Source organism: Dipodomys spectabilis, unplaced genomic scaffold, assembly GCF_019054845.1.
Source record: "Dipodomys spectabilis isolate Male_0828 unplaced genomic scaffold, ASM1905484v1 ptg000131l, whole genome shotgun sequence".
NCBI classification, from domain to species: Eukaryota; Metazoa; Chordata; class Mammalia; order Rodentia; family Heteromyidae; genus Dipodomys; species Dipodomys spectabilis.
Window position 1 is genome coordinate 732,244 of NW_024870808.1, and position 13,129 is coordinate 745,372.

The following is a 13,129-nucleotide window of genomic DNA, read 5'->3' on the forward strand; positions in this document are numbered from 1 at the left end:
TAAATTTATTCCTTTGTTGTTGGGCTTTAGCTTCATTTTTACATTACTGTATTTTGTAACCCAGGACATCATCAGTCATACTTCCACTCCATTTTTCTTTCTTGGTTCATTTTTTTCTTATCTATTCTAAGAGACTGAAGTCCAGACAAGGGCTCTGGCCATCATCTCTTTTTACCCACATCCCTACTTTTTGCCTTTGTATCTTGTGTGTGTGTGTGTGTGTGTGTGTGTGTGTGTGAGAGAGAGAGAGAGAGAGAGAGAGAGAGAGAGAGGAGAGAGAGAGAGAGAGAGAGAGAGAGAGAGAGAGAGAGAGAATAACGTAGAGAGGGGTTACAATTACATGGGCAAGGTAATGAGTACATTTCATATCAAGCATTGTTGCCTCCTCCTTTGTTAACCCTTACCATCCATTCCCATCTCTTCCTCATCCCATCCCCACCACGTCCCATAGTTTCCCTTATTTGCAATAATTAATATGTGTCTGACACAAGCAGAAATGGTCAGATAAATGAAATGAACCCATAGATAAGGTCTCATTTTTTTTCTTGCCTTTGTATCTTTATTGGAGTCTTCAAACCTCATGCAATTTCCAGCCAGAAGTGATCTCCAATGGCGGTTCTCAGATGCAACCTCTAGACATATGTAGTCATGAGCTAGCAGCAGCCGACTTCTACTATCATTTATGCTGGTGATCTTCCAAATCATTTCTCAAAATCTAGGCTGTTCCTGATAGCTTGTAACCCATATCCTTCAGCTCTCACTCTCCTCAGAATCAAGGGTTTCAGGTTCAAACCACCAGCCTACAGCTTAAGACTTGTTTCATCTTCCTTTTTACCTTTTTTATCTTGATGATTCTTTAGAAATTAAGAGTTTCAATAAAACCATGGACTGGGGGGCTAGGAATGTGGCTTATTTGTAGCGTGCTTGCTTACCATGCATGAAGCCCTGGGTTCGATTCTTCAGTACCACATAACAGAAAAAGCCAGAAGTGGCACTTTGCCCCAAGTGTTAGACCACCAGCCTTGAGCAAAAGAAGCTCAGGAACAGATCTCATGCCCTGAGTTCAAGCCCCAGGACTGGCAAAAACAAAAACCAAAAGCCAAAATCAAAAAATTAAAAAAGCAACAAAAACAAAACAAAACAAAACAAAAAACTATGGATTGCTGGTGCAGTTGACTCATACCTATACTCCTAGCTACTAATGACACTGAGATCTGAATGTTCCCATTTGAAGCCAGCCTGGGCAGAAAAGTCTGAGACTCTTATGTCAAATTAATGACAATAATCCAGAAGTGCAGCTGAGGTTCAAATGCCAGAGTTCTAACCTTTAATACAAGGAGCACAGGGACAGCACCCAAACCAGAGTTCAAATATCTCTAATTGTTGGAGATTGTGGTTTGGTCTATTGAGCACTAGTCAATGAGTGAAAATGGCAAGTATTGAGTTCAAGTCCTGGTTTGAGACCAGAAGAAAAAACAGAAAGTAAAATCAAAGAAACAGACATTATAATAATAACTGGGGGGTGGTTACAGAGCATAAGCAGGCCCTGCCTCCATTCCTCCCTCTTCCAGCCTTCTCTGACTAAGCAGATGGGCAGCCTGGCCTGACTTGCTGGCAGTGGAAGAGGCTGCTGGTTTTGGGGAATAGTACCAATGCCCCCAGTCCCCAGCTCAAGTAGTCAATGAGGAAGGAGAAGATTGTGTGGGAGAGGCCAGTGTTGCTGCTGCCTTAGGCTTCATCTCATGGCTGGCTCTCTGCCAACTTGGTCATACCTCCCAACTCCCTTAATGTCTATTTTTTTCAACATATATTTTATTTTACAGTTTTGTATTTTAATTTTTTAATGAATTTATTTATTTTGTTTTTGGTTCTAGGTAAGACATGAATTCAGGCCCTGGCCATGTCCAAGACCATTGTTTTTTGTTGGTCATGGGGCTTGATCTGGGAACTGTCCCTCAGTTCTTCAGCTCAATGCAAGAGCTCTGCCACATGAGCTACAGTGTTACTTCTGGTTTTCTGGTGGTTAATTGTAGTTGAGTCTCACACACTTTTCAGCCCAGGCTGGCTTTGAACCATGATGTTCAGACCTCAGGTATGAGCCACTGGCGCCCATCCTAGACCATTTTTGTTCAAGGAAACTGCACAATAACATTTCAGCCACAGCTTAACTTCTGGCTTATTTTCCTTGTTGGGTTATTGGAAATAAGAGTCTATCTTTTAAATATCTGGTTTTCCTGGATACTGTTGACTCATGTGTCTAATCCTAGTTAAACAGAAGCTAAGGATTGCAGTTTAGAGCCAACCTTGATAGAATCGTCTGTGAGACTCTTATCTCCAATTAACCACCATAAAAGTGAAAGTGAAGCTGTGGATCAAAATTGTAGAGTCTTAGCCATGAGCAAAAAGAGTGCTGGAACACCACCCAGGCCCTGATTTCAAGCTCTGAGACATAAATAAATAAATAAATAAATAAATAAATAAATAAATAAATAATGGCTTTCCACTGTTGGTGTCTCACACCTATAAACTTGGTAGTCAGGAGGCTAAGATCTGAGGATCACAGTTTGACGCCAGCCTGGACAGGAAAATTTGTGAGTCTCTTATCAGAAATTAGTAGAAAAGCCAAAAGTAGAACTGTGGCTCAAGTGGTAGAGTGCTAGCCTTGAGCAAAAGAAGCACAGTGATCATTAATTCTATCTCAGGGACTGCCTTTCCCAATTAAATAAATACATTAAAATGTTTAGGGCTTTGAGGAGTGACTGAGATTGCTGAGCATTAGCAAATGAGCATGAGCACTAGGTACCAAGCTGGAGTCCTGCTCTGACTAGGGCATGTGTGGGTCCTGCCACCCCACACCTTCACCATCTGGCTTACAGCAGAGGCAGGCCAAGCGAGATGGGGAGGAGGAGGAAGAAACTGCTGGGTTTATGGAAACTTAAAGATGCTCCCAAACCCCGGCTTCAGTTGGAAAGTGAGTCAGGAGTGGATTTTCTGCAGGGGCATCTAGTGCTCCAGGGAGGCAGGTGATGTAGGAGCTAAGAATAAGGTTGAGGTCTCTGCCTCTGTAGGGCAGGAAGGGAGCTTGGGCTGGGCACCTAGACCTAAGGAGCCAGCAAGTTAAGGTAGAGTAAAGTCTTGATGTAAGGGTCTGTTCCACATGTTGCCGTAAAGCAGCAAACCATGGGGTACCTGGAGCAAAGAACGTGCTTCTAGGCTCTGAATCCAGTTGGGGAAGGCTTGGATTTTGTCTTTGGTTCTAGGTTGGCTGGGGAAGGTTGTCTGCAGCTAGGCAGGGTCCAGCTGTGCTGCAGGCAAAGAGCTGCTGCTGCCTGTCTGCTGGTTGGAGGAGGATTTTCTTTCTGGGCAGACTGTGAATCCAGATCCTCAGATTGCTGATTTTAAATAGCTAGGATTGCAGATGTGAGCCACCACCTCCTGTCTCATTTTAGAAGCCTTAATTCCTTTTTTTCCCCATATTTTTACCTCTAGGACCAGGACTCCCTCAGGCCACCTTATGCTTTCACTCAATGGCTCTACTAATTTAGCCAGGCCTCCCCACCCCCTTAATGCCTCTTTTCTTCCAAATTTCCTTTTATTTTTTGTTTGACATTGTTAAATTTTCATTAATGAATTTATTTTTCTGTTGCTTCTAGCACTTGAACTTAGGGCCTGGCCACTGTCCCAGGGTATTTTTGCTCCAGGTTAACATTCTCTATAACACATGAGCAATAGCTCAACTTTGTGTGTGTGTGTGTGTGTGTGTGTGTGTGTGTTTTAGAGACTTATTAGGAATAGGAGTCAAATTGAAATGACTGGCTTTTGGTGGGTGTGACTCACACATAAAACCCTAGCTATTCAGAAGATGAGATCTGAGGGTCAGAGTTTGAAGCCAGCCTGGGCATGAAAGTTTTTGAGACTCTTAGCTTGAAGTAACTACTAAAAGCCAGAAATGGAATTGTGGCTCAAGTGCTAGAATGCTTTAAAAAAAGCACCTCAAGGACAGAGTCTAGGCCCTGATTTCAACCTCTAGGGATGCTCCTCACTAATGAATTATTTCAGGGCTTGGAAATGTGCCCCAGTGGGGAGAGTGCTTGATAATGAGCAAGAGTTTTCATACAGATTTCAAGTGCAAGCCTGTGAAAGATAACTAGTCTGAAGAGGAGTCTGAAATTCATTTTCTTTTGCTTTTCATCTGTCTTCTGTCTTAACTACCTTAGACTTCTCTACAACTCTCACTCCACCTTCCAAATTCAGACAAGTGACTTCAAACTCTTCCCACTCAGCAACATTTTAACTCTTGACAGAAGCATTTAACTTAATTAATGAGCTAATATTAAAGACACAATTATTTATGTTCTTACAATCCAAGAGAGTAACCATGTTGGAGAAAATTCAATTTTCTACATGAAAAAGTGGCTTAAAATATTTTCCAACCAGGAATAAAAAATAGTGAACAGGGAGTCATTTATTCAAATTAGGGAAAGTGATGATGAAGCTTTCAAAAGTGTCCAAACACATAGGATAGAAACTTAGACATGTTATTGGGAAAACAGATACTCTACTTGCTCTAGCTGGGAAATTGTGTGTTTGTGTATGTGTGTGTGAGTGTGTGTGTGTGTGTACCTGCCGGAGCCTGCCAGCAATGAAAGGGAATCCTGATTTAGGGGGCGAGGATGAGGGGAAAAAAAGACATAAGACAAAGGATGGGGTCAAGATGTCTGCATTTCAAGACTGAAGCACCGTTTATTTTTTTTTCCTAATATATACTGTTAGAAGTCAAGAGGTAATATAAGGTTACTACAGTCCAGAAAAATAAGAAAAATTTTGGTAAAAACAGAGTACAGTAAAAACTAGACAAGGTCAACTGGTTGAATATAAAACAAACTCTGCAGACATAGCAAAGCAATCCCAGGCACCTGGTGTTATTCAAGTAAGCCAGTTTCTTGTATGTGCCTTCAAGTGAGCACAAGGGTCAAGATGACCTTTGAGCTTTACTGTCGGCTCCCAACATGTACCCACTACAGGTCTTCAGCTCAGGCCTTGGGTCCTATCATCTGCTTATTCTGTGCAAGGATGGCAGTAACCACTGAGCCACAGGTCTTCTTTTGGCTTTTTAGTGGTTAATTGGAGATACATATCTCATAGATTTTCCTGTTTGGACTTAATCTTCTGATCCCCAGCAATCCTTGGATTAGTGTTACTGTGATGCTACCATAAAGTGACAGTTCATTAAACTGGGAACAATATGGAAGTACTTGTGCAAGATGCAAAGTAACCAAATTCATTAATTTGGGAATAACACAGGATCACATTAGAAGCCCAAAGCATAATCAAAACCTATTAGCTACAATGTATGAAACATCACATATTTATGGTGTAGAATATATACAATGAATTAAATCCTGAATCAAAAGTCTTTGCTGGGTTTTCTACTTTAAAAAAATCAGAAATAGAGTGTCATTGAAATGAAGTGCAGACTGGAGGTTTGTAGCAAGCAGCAGAGCATCAGCTGAGTGAGCACAGGCCCTAAGTCCAAGCCCCAGGATCATAAAGAAGTAGAAGAAATTGAAAAAGAGGAGGAAAGAGAGGAACGGGAAAAGGAGGAGGAAGGGATGAGAGGAGGGAAACAAAAATAGGGGAGGAAGGGTAGATCAGGAGAAAGAGGAGGAGAGGAAGAAAGGAAGGAAGAAGAGGAGAGGAGTGAAGGAAGAGGGAAAAAAGACTGGGGGAGGAGGAGAGGTGACAGGAGGAGGAAGAGAAATGCAATATAACAACAAGAATTGTCGGCAAACATCTTGTATAAGTGATCTGCATCTGCATGGCAAGATTATTTTCTCATCAAAGAGATAGCTAACACAGTGAAAATGTGGGTGATTACCTGTGGCTCATTTTGTCATCAAAGCATTACATTGAGTTTTTACACTGCATACTCACTGAATTTAAAGTTATCACAGATGCATTCAAATGAAGGAGAATGAGTGTGAGGACTTCCATGTGCAGGGTGGTGTGAAGATCTCTCAGGAATATGTTGGCGATGTTGGAAGGCAATCCGTGATAAGCCCATTCCTCCTGACACTTTCCAGGGAATATGTAACTGAGACTTCTTTTCAGGAGCAGGAAATAGTATGCACACTGATAAAATTAATTAAGCTCAAACAAGACAAATTTGAGACACACGATTTCTTCAAGGCTCAGCAGGTGGTGGAGAAAGGTTGGAGGCAGTGGCCGCGGCCTGCCATCTGGAACATTGGCCAGTTATGCTGTCTCCTGCACAACAAAACAGATCAGGACAACTCTGTGGAGGCACAGGCACTGTGGGTTCAGAAAAGAGAAACAGTGATGCCACCACTTCCATGTGCTTTAAATATATTACTATCTTATTAGCCATTAATGTTTTTATATTCTTCAATAATACTTTTTGGCAGCAATGCTCTCTTTCATTCTCTCTCTCTCCCTCCCTCCTTCCCCCCCCTCTCTCTCTCTCACACACACACACATACAATTTTTTTAAAAGAAACTAATTTGTTACCAAAAATAGGAACTTTTAGCCAGGTGCCAGTGGCTCATACCTATAATGCTAGCTACACAGGAGGCTGAGATCTGAGGATCGTGGTTCAGTGCCACCCTGGGCAGGAATGTCTGGTTGTTTGTAACTCTGGGTTATTTTTCCAACTTTGCTTTTATGTAAAGCTATTCTTTTAAGAAAATATAATTTACAAAACAATAATAACAACCAGATAGTCAATATTTACAAATAACCAGAAAAGAGGAATTTGAAGGTTCCTAATACAAAGTAATAAGAACATAATCAGTACATATTGTTCACAAGCATTGAAATATAAGACCATATGCCACAAATATGTACCACATGGGCTAAACAAACTTAAAAAATTAATGATCTATAGGTAAGATGTGGAACCATCTCAGATGCCCCTCAGTAGATGAATGGATCAAGACAATATGGAATATACACACAATGGAATTCCATGCCCACATCAGAAAGAATGACATCTCCCCATTTGTAAGGAAATGGAAAGAGTTGGAAAAAATCATATTAAATGAGGTCAGACAGATCCACAGAAACAGACTCCACGGTTTCCCTCATTGGTAATAACTAGTGTGTGTCTAGTATAGTCCTAAAAGAGGATCACAACAGCTCAATAGCTATGTACATATGGACCATATAAGATGATGCTAAGTGAAATGAACTCCAAGATGTGGAAACGAGGTTTTTCTTTGTCGGTGTTGTTTTTAAGGTGCTATGATTTTTTCTTTTAACTTTTCCCTATGGTTTATCCCTTGTTGTCACTCTATTTGATTTCGGTAATCTGTGTATTGTATGTAAGTTTACCTGAATAGGGAATGGGAACAACAAAATGGTGAGAAAAAAGACAAAGAGCAAACCTACGCAACAGTGATACTCATGAGACAATATGTTGGAAATGAATTTCATAAGTTGTGGGGGGTAGTGAGAGGTGGAGAAGTGGGAGAGAAAGGAGGGAGGGTATAACAATATTCAACAAGAAATATACTACCTTACTTATGTAACTGTAACTCCTCTGTACATCACCTTGGCAATAAAATTAAAGAATTTTTCAAGGGAAATAACATTTGAAGGGGAATAACCATGTCTTGCTTTTGAGGTTTCTTCAAAATTTTACCCAAAAAATTACACATTAGTTTCCAAAAAAATTAATGATATAGAAATGCAAATTATCTTGATTTAATCATTACAACCATGTACATGTGCTGAACTGTCCTTCCATGCCCCATAAATTTGTCCAATTAAAAAATACAAATAAAATAGAATGGCACATAGAATTGACAATATATATAATTTAATTTAAACACTTGATATTTTACCAACTGACTAAAAGCTATAACTGTCATGTTAAATAAATAGAAGCAATATGTACATTAAACGTGTTCTTTCTTTACTGGGATTCTGGAAGTTTTTGTTTGCATCTTTGAAAATCTATTTAACAAAAGATCCAAAATATCTTTGTTGTTTGTAAATTAGTCTTCTTAAATTTTTATTACATTTTGTTCAGAGTCACTTAGAAAAGCTTATATCACTCAACAAAGAGAATTATCAAGTTTACCTTGAGGTCTTAAAGCTGAAGTAGATTAGAATTGTAAACAACTGAAAAACAGAAAGATACAGAGGAACTACAAGATCTAATGATGGGAACTCAATGTACAATTTAACCATTGAACTGCTCTTGTGACCAGGGATATCTCAACTAACAAGCCTTTCTTGATGGATGCCCTATCTTGTGCTAATGAAGACTGTATTTTATATCAGAATGATATGTTTTATAATTTTGAAGCATCTAAATGTAGGGAACTTTCTTAAGAATTGTCACAGACACATTTTGTTTGCCAAGTCTCATTTATATGAAGTTGAGAAATGTGTCAATATATTTGACAAATAATGACTTTGAAAGTAGTAATAACATTGTAGGTTAAAACATTAGCCAGGTGCCAGTGGTTCATGTTTGTAATCCTAGCTACTGATGTGGCTGAGATTTGAAGATCATGGTTCAAAACTAGCCTTGGCAGGAAAGCCTAAGACTCTTATCTGCAATTAATAACCAAAATTAAAAATAAAACACAGGAGGTGAGGCTGGGTCTCATGTGGTAGAATGCTGGCCTTAAGCAAAAAAAATTCAAGGACAACACCCAAGCCCTGAGTTCAGGCCTCAGGACTGGCGCATACAAACATAACAAACAGAAACATTATATATGCCAACATTTATACATTATGAAACAAAACACGAGAATGGAGAGTACCCCTCATTTTTCAAAATTGTTTTATGCTTAAGCATTTTAACACTAGAGTGTTGTTCTTAGTTTAAAACGTCATCTACACAGAACTATCAATTGCTAATGTCTATAATATCCAATTAATTAATCAGGAGACCTAACTCTAAAGGTTATAAACAACACTGTAGGCAAGTAAAGCATAATATGGCCACTTAGGCCCAAGTGTCATTATATTCTTGGACCCTCCAAAATCTGAATAGGTCAAACTTGGAAATCAGTAAAGTTTGTCACGCGCGTGTGTGTGTGTGTGTGTGTGTGTGTGTGTGTGTGTGTGTGTGTGTACACTGGAGCTTGAATCAGGGTCCCGCACACTAATTTTGGTTCTTCATTCAAGGTTGGGGCCCTCCACTTTGATCACAGATTCACTTCCATAAAGTTCATCTTTTCTTCCTTTATTCAACTCTCTTCTCTTCCTGGGTCTTTTCAACCTTTTTCAGAAATTCCAGGTGCTATGTTTCTATTTCAAGCTCTCCTTAGGAGAGCTCCACACACAGGAGACACACAGGGACCTTTTTTAGATGCCAACTCTTCAGCAAGTAGTCGGAGGACAGGTGTCTTCATTTCGGGGAAGCTCCTGGGGGAACCAAGGCTGCAGGTCTCAGGTCCTTGATTAGCAAAGACTGAAAAAAGATGTGATCTAAAACCAGTGCCTGCTGAGCTCCTGGGAACTGAATAACCAATCTCCCTCTCCTGTGGCTGTGTTTTAGGACCTATATCTGGTAGAACACTTTTGAGACTCTATGCACTCAAATTATATCCCTAACATTACATACCAACTCAGAGACCAAAAATAGTAGGTGGGACAGTAGAATAAGAACTCATTTTTGTTCTGTGAGTTTCTTATGCTTTTCAACAAAATGCCAGCCTTGATTTACTGGCACAGTGTGTTTATTTCACAGAAAAAGGAAGGAGGAAAGAAAAGAAGGAGAAGGAAGGAGATGAGGAAAAGAAGCAAGCCAGCAAGAAGTTAGTTTGCCAGGGAACATACAGTCATGGGAATGGCTGGAAGGACTTGCCAAATGGTCAAAGCAACCCATATCAAAAGGGCCTTCTCTGAGGGATGCTTACTTTGGAGTCATGTATATTTTGATGAAGACTGAGCTCACTGGGTAATGATTCCTGGAACCAGGAATAAATAATAAGCTCTCTTCTAGGTGGGACTTCAGAGCCATACACAGAGGTAAGCCAGCCATTTCTTGACAGAGAGAAACATGTTCCAAATTTCAAAGCAGCTACAGAAATGAGGTACAGTGTTTTGGAGTGTTTAGTCATTTGAAGGAACATGGTTCTGGGGGAAGGTGGAAAAAGAGACAATGTATAAGGATTTTTTTCACATATAAATAATTTGGAATTTTCCTGCTAAAATCATCTCTGAATTTTGTGAAACTGACCCCCACAACAGAGTGTTCTCAAACTCCACGCTATCTAATAAAGTCTCTAAGTAACTTTCTAAGTTACTTTTATATATAGTCAACTGAGCTAAGCTATGGTACTAGTTATTTGTTTCAGTTCTTAGGTATGTTAGTGAGAAGCATTAGCCTTTAAATCCAGAGACTCTGAATACAGCAGATAACCCTCTGTACGTAGGCAGTGCTCATGTAAGAGAGACGGCCCAAACAGAACAGACTGAACTCTGACCTCCCTGAGGAAGCCTGCAGATTTTTTTTATGGTGGCTTTTTTGGTTGTGTGGGATTTTAATTGTAGTTGCTTTTTTCAGCATTTGAAGTAAAGTATTTGTGCTGACTAGGCAGACACTCTACATTTTTTGAGAAATGCCCCAAGATTTTGGCATTTTTAAAGAATAGATCTTTGTTTTTTCCCCCAGGCCAGTCTAGACTTTAGCCTTACTATTTATATTTCTCACATAGGTGGAATAGCAGCATATACCACCGTGCCAGATGTTGAGTTTGTAAACATTTTGTCTTGGCTGACTACTAATCATAATCCTCCAGTCACTGCCTCCCAATGCTGAGATTATAGAAATGAGTACAAACAGCCTTTTTTCTCCCTATCAGCAGCTCTCAGGGTTTCCAGCCTGTCATCTTCCCCTGTAGCTCCACAATAGTGTGTCAATCCCTTAACATCAACCCGACCCTATGTAATATATGTTTGTATATATATTACATGTGCGTGCATATGCACATGCATATGCATGCACACATCAATTATTGGTCACGTTTCTCTGAGGAACTCTAGTGGCAGTGGCTGAAGTCATTTCACTTGTTAATCTCATGTAAACTAATGTACCAGCCTGACAGGAGAGATGGCATTGCCAACACCCCAAAGATACAAGCGAACTCTAGTTGTTGCTGAATTTAAAGCATTCAAGTATTATTCAGTGGACCAGGCCACTTTCTAAAACCTCAGATGTTCAGCAAAACTGTCATATTTTAACTCCAGACAGTGGTTATTATGGTACACACGTATGAAAATATTTCCAAATACATTTAAAAATTAGACAACCTGCCTAATAGATCAGTGGACTTTATTAATCAAAAGAGAATGTACTCACCATATTTTCTTAGGAGAAAGGTGATACATTACCCTTTAGGCCAATACACACACACACACACACACACACACACACACACACACACACACACATATCTGTATACAGATTCATAATACACAAATCCATGTACACAGAACCAAAGGCAGTCTGCCTGTACCTTGCTGTAACTCCCTACAATGTCAGGGCCTCTGTATCCTAATGCAAGTTCCTGGGGCGTTTGTCAGCTCCTTCCTCAGGTTAGCAGGTGACAGACATTAACGTAGAAATGACACTCTCCTGGTATGTTATTGTGTCTCTCCCTGTCACAGCCAAACAATGCAGGGATATGAATATAACCAACTGCTCTGTAAGTAAGAAGCAGAGCTAGTGCCATACTTTCCCTCCAGGCACAGACTGTCCACAGGTTTTCTCTGTGTTCTCTCCTATCTTTGCATACCCTGTCCTTGTCACTATAACTAAGCAGTTACAACCCACACACCACGTTCTCTCAAGCTCACTTCACTTCAGGAAAACAAATAACCCTATTTATTTTCAGTTAGTCAATTATCTACAGATATTTCAGACTGTTTTGTTTTCTATGTGAAGAATCTTACATGACTTCCTTATGGTGCTGGTGTTTCATCTGGATTATCTCTGTTTGAATCTTATGGTTAGAGAATTATACATACACTGAGAGGTCTGTGCTTTTTTCCTCTGCTGTGTGCTTGCAGTATATTGGTTTTTCTCTGAATGCATCTGTTATATTAGAAGAGAGCTACCAGCACTGTGATTCCTTCCTTCCTCCTTCCTTCCTTTCTACATTTGCATCTCTAGCTAACCAAGCAACAGTGGGAAACAGGTACTAGGCCAACAGATCTCCAAGGAATATAAGAAAAGTATTTTGCATCCCAAACACTCATGCTAGCAAATGGTGTCTCTGTCAGAGAAGACGACACAGGAAGATCCTGAGACATTCCCTTCATAAACAAATATGAGCTGGTGGTTCTGGAATTATTCCACCTCAATCCAGAGGAGATTACAACTCTTGGTTACAAAAGTTACGAATTACAAAGTAACTTATCATGTATGAAATGGTGCAGTCTGCCATGGCTGCTCAGATCAATACTCATGGGTACTTCTCCAGCCTCCCTGGAGTCTTCTGCCAGAGCTTTTGCCAGTTGCTCCAGGCAACCAACCATGTAACTATACTTTTGCCATTTCAGATTCCAGGATGGAGAACTCCCTGCTAAGAGCTAGTGATCTATCACTTGCTAACCCATGATCCTTTCCCTTTTTATTTTAGTTTATACTCCAGAAAGGGTCTGGCAATTTCCCTTAGGCTGGCTTCCCAAAGATATACCCATTAAGTAAGGCAGCAAAACTTAGAGCAGAAAATTTTTTACAAAATTTGTTGAAGCTGGTGGCTCATGGCTGTAATCCTAGCTACTCAGGAGGCTGAGATCTGAGGATTGCAGTTCAAAGCCAGCCCGGGCAGGAAAAGTCAGTGAAACTCTTATCTTCAATAAACCACCAGAAAACCGGAGGTGTCACTGTAGCTCATGTGGTAGAGCACTAGCCTTGAGCTGAAGAGCTGAGGGACAGTGCTTAGTCCCAGAGTTCAAGCCCCATGACCGACAAAAAAAGAAGACAAAAAGAAACATTTGTTGAGCTTGGTCAAAGTAATTCTGCAAAGTCAGACAATATTTAAGAAAAACAAAAACAATAGCAAAGACACACAAAGTCTGCTTAAAAAATTTTAACCCCACCCCTGTAAGAGGAAAGCAGATTTACTCAAGTTTTAAGTCAGTCTG